Source organism: Otolemur garnettii, unplaced genomic scaffold, assembly GCF_000181295.1.
Source record: "Otolemur garnettii isolate 467f Iridium unplaced genomic scaffold, OtoGar3 scaffold00001, whole genome shotgun sequence".
Taxonomy (NCBI): domain Eukaryota; kingdom Metazoa; phylum Chordata; class Mammalia; order Primates; family Galagidae; genus Otolemur; species Otolemur garnettii.
Genome location: NW_003852396.1, coordinates 16,532,384 through 16,542,537, shown reverse-complemented (window position 1 = coordinate 16,542,537; position 10,154 = coordinate 16,532,384). Strand labels below are relative to the sequence as shown.

Here is a 10,154-nt window from a genome sequence, read left to right as displayed (position 1 = left end):
TCTATATTTTTCCTTTACTTTTGTATGCAAATCTGCTTTCAGCATTTGTCTACTTAAAAAAAAATTGAGATACATTTCACATACCATATGATTTACCCATTTAAAGTGCACAATTTTTATTTAGTATATTTGCAGGGTTATGCAAGCATCATCACAATCTAATTTCATTTTTGCGATCCCTAAAAGAAGCCTCATATCCATTAGTAGTTAATGTTTATCTCTCAACCCTCAATATCTCTTAGCAACCACTAATCTACTTTTTGTCTCTGCCTTTCCTTTTCTGAATATTTTATAAAAATGGAATAATACAGAAGCCTTCTGTGAATGGACTTTCTTCACTTAGTATAATGTTTTCAAGATTCATCCATGTCATTGTATCTATTGGTGCTTCATTTCCTTTTTATTGCTTATAAAATATTTTATTGTGAAATACTACATGCATACAATCAGCTGATGGAAAGACTTTTCACTTTTTTTTTGAGTCAGAGTCTCAAGCTGTCACCCCGGGTAGAGAGCCTTGGTGTCAAAGCTCACATCAACCTCCAACTCTTGGGCTTAAGGCTCTTGCCTCTGTCTCCCAAGTAGCTGGGACAACAGTCACCCACCCAGCTATTTTGTTGTTGTTGTTGTTGTTGCAGTTGTCATTGTTTTAGCTGGCCTAGCCCTGGTTCAAACCCGCCAGCCTCAGTGTATGTGGCTAGCGCCCTACCAACTGAGCTATGGGAGCTGCCGGGTTTTCACTTTTTGAATATTACGAATAGCCAATAGTGTGGATTGGGGGTATATGTTTTTATTTCTCTTGAGTATTCTTTTAGTTTGGGCTACTATAACAAAGTACCATAGATAGGGTGGCTTTTAAACAAATTGATTTCTCACAGTTTTAGAGGCTGATCGTGGTGGCAGCACAGCCTTTTCCAGTAAGGAAATTGGAACTCTTTTTTTTTTTTTTTTTAGAGACAGAGGCTCACTTTGTTCCCCTCAGTAGAGTACTGTGGCATCACAGCTCACAGCGACCTCCACCTCTTGGGCTTAGGTGATTCTCTTGCCTCAGCCTCCCAAGTAGCTGGGATTACAGGTGTCTGCCACAACACCCGGCTATTTTTTGTGGCAGTTTGACTGGGGCCAGGCTCAAACCCACCACCCTCAGTATATAGGGCTGGCACCCTACTCACTGAGCCACAGGAGCTGCCCTGAACACTCTCTTCAGTTGATGGCAGATAGGAGATGCTCAATAGATATTTTTGAAAGATATGAGAGCAGTTTCCTTTAGAGAGAAATAAGTGCTTTTCTGATTAAAATATCTTTATATCTGGGCTGCACCTGTGGCTCAAAGGAGTAGGGCGCCAGCCCCATATGCCGGAGGTAGCAGGTTCAAACCCAGTTCTGGCCAAAAACTGCAAAAAAAAAAAAAAGAAAATATCCTTATATTTAGTGGCTTCTAACTAAAGGATTTCAGAAGGTTCTGCAAAAGAATAAGTTGAAGTATGAGAAGTATTTTGGGTTTTGTTTTTCAGGAGGAGTGATATTTTCCAAGACACTAATTTATCCCCAATTTTTCAAATACCAGTATAACTCCCTAAAATTTAGCATAATACGGTATTTTTCAAATCACATTTTATAAAATACTAGTTCTGCTAGTTATTCTGAAAAAGGCTCCCATGGCCAAATCACTAAAGAATCAGCATACTCTTCCCACTGTTGAAAATTTTGGCTCTGAAAAATCCTCAGTAAAGAAATAAGGCCAGTCACAGTGTTTCATGCCTATAATCCTAGCACTCTGGGAAGCTGAGATGGGCAGATTGCTTGAACTCAGGAGTTCAAGACCAGCCTGAGCAAGAGTGAGACCGTCTCTAAAAATAGCTGGGCATTGTGGCAGGTGCCTGGAGTCCCTGCTACTTGGGTGGCTGAAGCAAGAGGATTGCTTGAGCCCAAGAGTTGGAGGTTGCTGTGAGCTATGACACTATAGCACTCTATCCAGGACAACAAAGTGAGACTCTGTCTTAAAAAAAAAAAAAATTATGAATGTTTGTTTATTGCTCTAATTCAAACTCTTTAACATTCTTGTAACAACACAGAAAAACAACCACCACGAACACCACTCAGTAAGACACTGTCACACACATTGACTCAAACACAACTGTGAGACACTGATACACACCAAAGTTATAAGCCTTTACCAAGTTATTTGTTCAATGCTGCCAGCATAAGCACACAGTGTCAAGTTTGCGAATTGTCAGACTGTATACAATGACTTATTGTTGACCAGTCACTCTGTTCTGCTATCAAATATTAGATCTATCTAGCTATATCATTCTATCTAACTACATTTTTGTACCCATTTTTCCAGGTTATTTAACTATAAAACTCGATTTTAACTTCTTTGTGGAAAGCGCAAGGAAGACAGAGAAACTTAACTGCCGCTTCCAGACATTTACTAAGCCTAAATATAGGCTAATTTATATACATGTTGTGGCTTAAACATTCACTGAAACGGTTTCATGCCATGCCATTTCTTTTTCTTCTATTTAGAGCCTGTGGTGGACTGATATGGATCAAATGTCTGAGACATCACTAGCCAGCTTTTCTTATGTATCTAATTGAGTAAGACTTAGTATTTTCTAACCAAGAACAAAAGTTATTTTTAATCTCAATAGCACTAGCATTTGGCTTTATTTTTCACAAAGAAACAAATGTGTTTTAAAACGATGTGTTTTTTTTTTTTAAATAATGCAGAAAAAACAAAGTTTCCATTGTAGCATAGTGGTTAAAATTATGGCCTCTAAAGTCAGATGACTGTATTCAAAACCTAGCTCTACCAAGTACTTACTAGTGTGATTGTAACAAGTTATTTCACCTCTTTGTGTCTTAGTTTTCTCATCTGTAAAATGAAGTGACCACAGTATGTACCTTACAAGCTTGTTACTAAAGTATAAATTTACATAATATAGATGCAAAATTCCTCACAAAATTAGTTAGCAAATTGACAATGTGTAAAGAGAGGCAGAGCAAGATGGCGGGTCAGAAAGGTCGTTCAGCTGAGTTCCAGTACAATTGAAGGATGGGAGAAATCCAGACTGTGTCTGGTGCAGAGATCTTACCTGGAACTGTGGCTCCAGGAGCGCAGGGATGTGGTGTGGTGCAGGATACAGTGCAGGAACTGGAGCAGCAGAGACCTGACATACTAGGCAAGTTTTTTGTAAGTCAGTGGGAGTGACTGGCTCCCTTGCGGAAGTCCAAATGGGAGAAAGCCTTTTCACAGTTTTTGGTTCTTGGGGGAAGCTGTACGTTGAGTGGAAAGCCTGGAAAAGTGGGTGTGCCCAAACAGTGAATCAGCCAGATTTGAGAGCTGGTCCAGGGGCGGAGGTAAAGACAGCCATACTTCAAAGGGCTGTCAGAGGCAGACATTGTGTGAAGGTCATGAGAAGGTCATGAGAGTGGGCTTCCTGCAGGGACACAGACTTCTAGTTCCACCTGCTGGGATCAGTCCTCCACTTGTGATAGGCCCAGGGACTCCTGTACCCCATGGGAACTGTGGTCTGGGGACATGGTGAGACCCGCCTCTGAAAGATTCTGGAGAGCTTTGAGACCCCAACCTGGTGGGGTCTGAATACTGAGGAAATAATCACATGATCACAATTAAGTAGGGAAACAGGTTTATGCCTGGCAACTAGGGAGAGGTTAACAGCTGTGTTGCTGTCCCCTAAAACTACAGTGCTACCTGGTGTCCTGGCAGTATATTACAACACAAATATATTCCTACTAAAGTTAGTCTCTTTGTATATGTATATATGGAAATCTACATATATATATTTTTTTATATGTATGTATATATATAATTAAATTTTTTTTTTTCTTTTTAGTGTTGGTGTTGTTAGTTTTTTAATTTTTTCCTTTGTTTATTTGTTGCTGAGGTTGCTTTTTGTTGGTTATTAGAGCTTTCATTGTGTTGTTTTGATGTGTTTTGCTTCTTGCTAATTTGTTTGGCTGATTCTTTTCTTAACTTCCATTTTTACTTTCATTAAGAGCAAGGGCTCCTGTATTTTTTGGTTATAGCGTTTTAGCCTCATTTATTCTATTTCACTCATCTACATTCTCTCTTTGGATAGAGACTCTTCTATCTTTCTCATCTCTGCCACATAAATCACTTCTGCAACAGCTTTCTTTACTCCACTTCTCTCTCTCTCCTCTATTTTATATGACAATATTTTTAAGTTCCTTTATTCTTATTTTAATATTTTTTTTCTTTTCTTTTTTGTGCTGAGAGCTGAGGTGACACACCTGTGGTCTTGCAGGTAGGCCACAGCAGTAGTCTGGCTCAAGGGAGCTAAGAAACCTTTCTATCTTTGGCTCCAGGAGGAAAGTATGTGGCCAGATCATGCTGAAGAATTTTTCTATTTCATTTTTATCCTTACTTTTTTTTCTTCCTGTTTTTTTGTTTTTGCACTTTTTCTTCTCTTCCTATTTTTGGCAGAGTAAGAGCCTGGCTCGGCACAGGCTGGTAAAGAGCACCTGATTTTGAGGAACCCACCCAGTCCAGCCCCTCAAAATCCTTGAGTTACAGCCATGGCTTTAGCACCATGCTGATCAATACCATTTCTTCCATCACTATCATCATCTCCTCCTATCTCCTCTTCTTAAAGTTTTTTTCTATTATAACCCCTTTCTTTCCCTCCTTTTCTTTTACTTTTTCCTTATTTTTTCCTTTTTCTTTCTTTTCCTCTTCTCTCTCTCTGCTGTCTCTTTCTGTTTACCTTTCTCTTCCTTTTGGCCTCATACTAAGAGGCCTTCATCACTGAAACTCTGAGACAAGGTAATTTGAAGCAAAAGAGAAAGTGTGAAGGAAAAAGCAGCATAAGGAGGTGAATGAGAGGAAAGCACATATGAGGAGGAGTCAACAGAAAAATTTAAGCACCATGAAAAATGAAAATAGAGCAACTCCTCCAAGGGACAACAAGGCAGCTTTTACAGAAGACTCCTCCTATAAAGGATTAATTGATTGGGTAGAAAAGGAATTTAAAATATGGATGATTAAGACAATAAAGGGAATGGATGAGAAACTGGAAAGACAGAACCAAAAGTCAGATGAGAGATATGTAGAATATAGAAAGGATATGGTGGAGCTTAAGGAAATGAAGGAGACAATCAGGATACTGTAAAAGTGCAGTGGAAAGTATCAAAAATAGATTAGACTATGGAGAAGAAGGAACATGAAAGCTAGAGGATAGAGTTTTCGAGTTAACCAAGGTAGTCACAGAGGCAGAAAAGGAGAGAAAGCAAAGTAGGCACTTAGGGAACTATGAAACTCCATGGAGCATTCAGACATACAAATAATAGGAATCCCTAAAAGGGAAGAAGATTGTCCCAAAGATATGGAAGCCCTACTAGAGACTATCATAAATGAAAACTTCCCAAGTTTTGCTAAAGATCTGGACATACTCCTTTCAGATAAGATATCAAACCCCAGGCCATCTCAGCTTTAATAGAGCTTCTCCAAGACACATTGTAATGAACCTGTCCAAAGTCAAGATGAAGGAGAAAATACTGCAAGCAGCTAGAGTAAATGTCAATGATCTACAGGGGGCAGAGTCATTAGGATGACAGCAGACTTTTCAACTGAAACTTTCCAAGCCAGAGAAGCATGGTTGTCCACCTTCAGTATCCTTAAACAAAACAATTTCCAGTCCAGAAATCTGTATTGCACTAAACTTAAGCTGCAAAACTGATGGAGAAATCAATTCTTTTGTGGATATATAAGCACAGACGAAATTTGCCATAAGTCCAACACTACAGGAAATACTTAGACCTATTCTCAACTCTGAACACCACAATGGACCACCACCAGAGTAAACACCTAGAAGCTAAAGGCCAAATCTTAGCTTTCACAGTGGCGCAAAGGATAAAACTACACAACATTCTTTCTCATAACAAGATGAATAAAAATCTACCACACTTATGAATACTCTGAATAAATGTTAATGGATTGAATTGCCCACTGAAGAAGCACAGGTTGGCTGAATGGATAAAAATAAAGCCACAAGCCATCCATACGCTATCTCCAGGAGACATACCTAGCCCTGAAAGACAAATCAAAACTCAAGATTAAGGGATGGAAAAGAGTATTTCAAGCAAATGGAAATCAGAGGGAAAGAGGGGTTGCAATCTTATTTTCAGATACAAATGGATTCAAAGCAACTAAAGTTAAGAATGCAAAGATGAGGTGGCACCTGTGGCTCAGTGAATAGGGCACCAGCCCCATATACTGAGGGTGGCAGGTTCGAATCTGGCCCCAACCAAACTGCAAAAAAAAAAGAAAAAAATAGCTGGGCATTGTGGTGGGTACCTGTACTCCCAGCTACTCAGGAGGCTGAGGCAAGAGAATCACCTAAGCCCAAGACCTGGAGGTTGCTGTGAGCTGTGATGCCATGGCACTCTGTCTCCAAAGGAAAAAAAAAACAAACGCAAAGTTGGACATTTCATACTGGTCAAAGGAACAATACAACAAAAAGACATCTCAATTTTAAATATTTATGCATGTAACTTAAATGCTCTCAGATTTATGAAACAGACCTTGAGGGATCTGAGCAATATGATATCCCATGATATCATAATAGCCGGGGACTCTAACACCCCTCTGACAGAATTGGATAGATCCTCTAAACAGAAACTAAACAAAGATATAAAGGACTTAAATGTGACCCTAGGACAAATGGGATTAATAGACATACATAACACACCATCCTAAAGCAAAAGAATATACTTTTTTTCTCATGAGCCCACGGCACATACTCCAAAATAGATCATATCCTAGGATACAAATCAAACCTCAGCAAAATTAAAGGTATAGCAATTATACCATGTCTCTTCTCAGACCACAAGGCTATAAAGATGGAACTCAACTCCAACAAAAATGTTCATTCCTACATAAAGATACTGAAATTAAACAACCTTATGCTGAATAATAATTGGTTTCAGGAAGAGATAAAAGAAGAAATTGTTAATTTTCTCAAACATAACAATTTAAGTTAGGTGCATAAATGAAAATACAACTTATCAAAACCAGTGGGATATAGCAAAAGCAGTCCTGAGAGGAAAATTTATTGCACTAGCTGCCTACATTAGAAAAATAGAAAGATGCAACACATACTCACAAACCATCTTATGGAATTGGAAAAAGAAGAACAATCTAACCCTAAACCTAGCAGAAGAAAATAACAAAAATTAAATCAGAGATTAATGAAATTAAAAACAAAATAATCATTCAGAAAATTAATGAAACAAAAAGTTGGTTTTTTGAAAAAAATAAATAAAATAGGTAAACCTTGGCCAGACTAACTAGAAACAGAAAAGTAAAATCTCTAGTAACCACAGTCAGAAACAATAAGGGGGAAATAACAGATGCCACAGAGATAAAAGAGATTATCTTTGACTACTATAAGAAACTCCACACTGAGAAATTTGATAATGTGGAGGAAATGGATCAATACTTGGCATAAAACCCTCTCCCTAGACTTAATCAAGAAGAAATAGATCTCCTGAACAGACCAATTTCAAGGACTGAGATCAAAGAAACAATAAAAAAATCTCCCAACAAAAAAAGGCCCTGGTCCAGATGGCTTCACACCAGAATTCTATCAAACCTTCAAAGAAGACCTTATACCTATTTTACAAAAACAATTCCAAAAAACTGAGAAGGAAGGAATCTTCCCCAACATGTTCTACAAAGCAAACATCACCCTGATACCAAAACCAGGAAAAGCTCAACTAAAAAGGAAGACTTCAGACCAATTTTACTAATGAATATAGATGCAAAAATTATCAATAAAATTCTGGCCAATAGATTATAGCTTCTCGTTTCAAAAGCCATATATCATGGTCAAGTAGGTTTTATTCCAGGGATGCTAGGCTGGTTTAACATACGCAAGTCTGTAAATGTAATTCACTGTATCAATAGAAGCAAAAACAAAGACCATATGACCCTCTCAATAGATGTAGAAAAAACATTGAGTAAAATTTAGCATCCTTTTCTAATTAGAATGCTGAAGAATATAGGCATAGGTGGCACATTTCTTAAACTGATCAAAACCATCTATGACAAACCTACAGCTAATATTATACTGAATGGAACAAAACTGAAAGCTTTTCCACTCAAAACTGGAAAAAGACAAGGTTGTCCTCTATCGCCACTACTATTCAACATAGTGCTGGAAGTTCTAGCCAATGCAATCAGGCAAGAGAAGGTTATAGAAGGCAGAAGGGGACGGAAGAAGTCAAATTCTCTCTCTTTTCTGATAATATGATCTTATAGTTAGAAACCCCCTAAGATTCAACCTCAAGATTCCTGGAAGTGATCAAAAAGTACAGTAATGTCCCGGGATATAAAATCAATGTCCATAAATCAGTAGCCTTTGTACATGCCAATAGCAGCCAAGATGAGAAGCTAATTAAGCACACAATCCCATTCACAGTAGCTTCAAAGAAAATGAAATACCTCAGAATATTCCGAAGAAAAGAGGTAAAGGAACTGTATTAAGAAAATTACAAAATCCTAAGAAAAGAAATAGCAGAAGATATTAACAAATGGAAGAACATACCATGCTCATGGTTAGGAAGAATCAACATTGTTAAAATGTCTATACTTCCCAAAGCAATCTACAGTTTCACTGCAATCCCCATTAAAATACCAACATCATTCTTTCAAGATTTGGAAAACATAATTCTTCATTTTGTATGAAACCAGAAAAAGCCCTGTATAGCTAAGGGCAATTCTCAGTAATAAAAACAAAGCCAGGGGTATCAGCCTACCAGACTTTAGACTGTACTACTACAAGGCCATAGTGATCAAAACTGCATGGTATTGGCACAAAAATAGAGACATAGACATCTGGAACTGAATAGAAAACCATGAGATGAAATTAATATCTTTAAGCTACTGATCTTTGATAAACCAAACAAGAACATACACTAGGAGAAAGAATCCATAATCAGCAAATTATGCTGGGAGAACTGGATAGCTACACGTGAAAGACTGAAACTGAACCCACACCTTTCTCCACTCACAAAAATTGATTCAAGATGGATAAAAGATCTAAATCTAAGGCATGAAACAATAAAAATCCTCAAAGAAAGTGTGGGGAAAACATTTGATGGTATCAGCCTGGGGAATGACTTTATGAAGAATGCTCCAGTGGCAATTGCAACAACAACAAAATAAACAAATGGGACTTATTAAACAGAAAAGCTTCTGTGTGGCTATGAAAACAACAACAAAAGCAAACAGATAACCTTCAGAATGGGAAGAGATATTTGCGTATTGTGAATTGGACAAGAGCTTGATAACTAGCATCTATAAAGAACTCAAATTAGGCAACATAAAAAGAGCCAACAATCCCTTTTATCAATGGGAAAGAGAGATGAATAGGGAAAGTGAGATTTATCTTAGGTAAAGTATTTATCATAAAAATTTTCACAGTCTTGGAATAGAGGAAAATGTCCTTAACTTGATCAAGAAAATTTACAAAAATCCTGCAGTTAACATCATACTCAATGATGAGAAAGTTGAAGCCTTCTCACCAAGATAAGGAACAAGGCAAAGATGTCCCTCACCACTGTTGTTCAATATTGTACTGAAAGTTAATGTACTAAGATAAGAAAAGCAAATGAAAGATATGCAGATAAGGAAGAAGTAAAACTATATGCAGGTGACATGATGGCTTATGTAGAAAATCTGAGAGAACTGGCAAAAAAACCTCCTGGAACTAACAAATAATTATAGTAAGGTTGTAGGAGATAAGGTTAATATGCAAAATTCAATCACTTTTCTATGTACTGGCACTGAATAAGTGGAATTTGAAATTAAAAACAGTACAATTTATATTAGCATCCCAAAAGGTGAAGTATTTAGGTATAAATCTCACAAAATATGTACAAAATTTGTGTAAGGAAAACTACAAAACTTGGATGAAAAGTCAAAGAATTAAATAAAAGGAGGGATATTCCATGTTCATGGGTAAGGGAACTCAGTATCATCAAGAAGTCATCTCTTGGCTCAGTGCCTGTGGCTCAAGTGGCTAAGGCACCAGCCACATACACCTAAGGTGATGGGTTTGAATCTAGGCAGGGCCCACCGAACAACAATGACGGCTGCAACCAAAAAA

The 10,154-nt window shown here is 37.6% G+C and overlaps 1 pseudogene; it reads left to right on the top strand.

Moving 5' to 3' along the window:
• Window positions 1-3,058: 3,058 nt before the first annotated feature.
• LOC100962709 overlaps window positions 3,059-10,154 on the top strand; it is a 17,845-nt pseudogene continuing 10,749 nt past the window's right edge.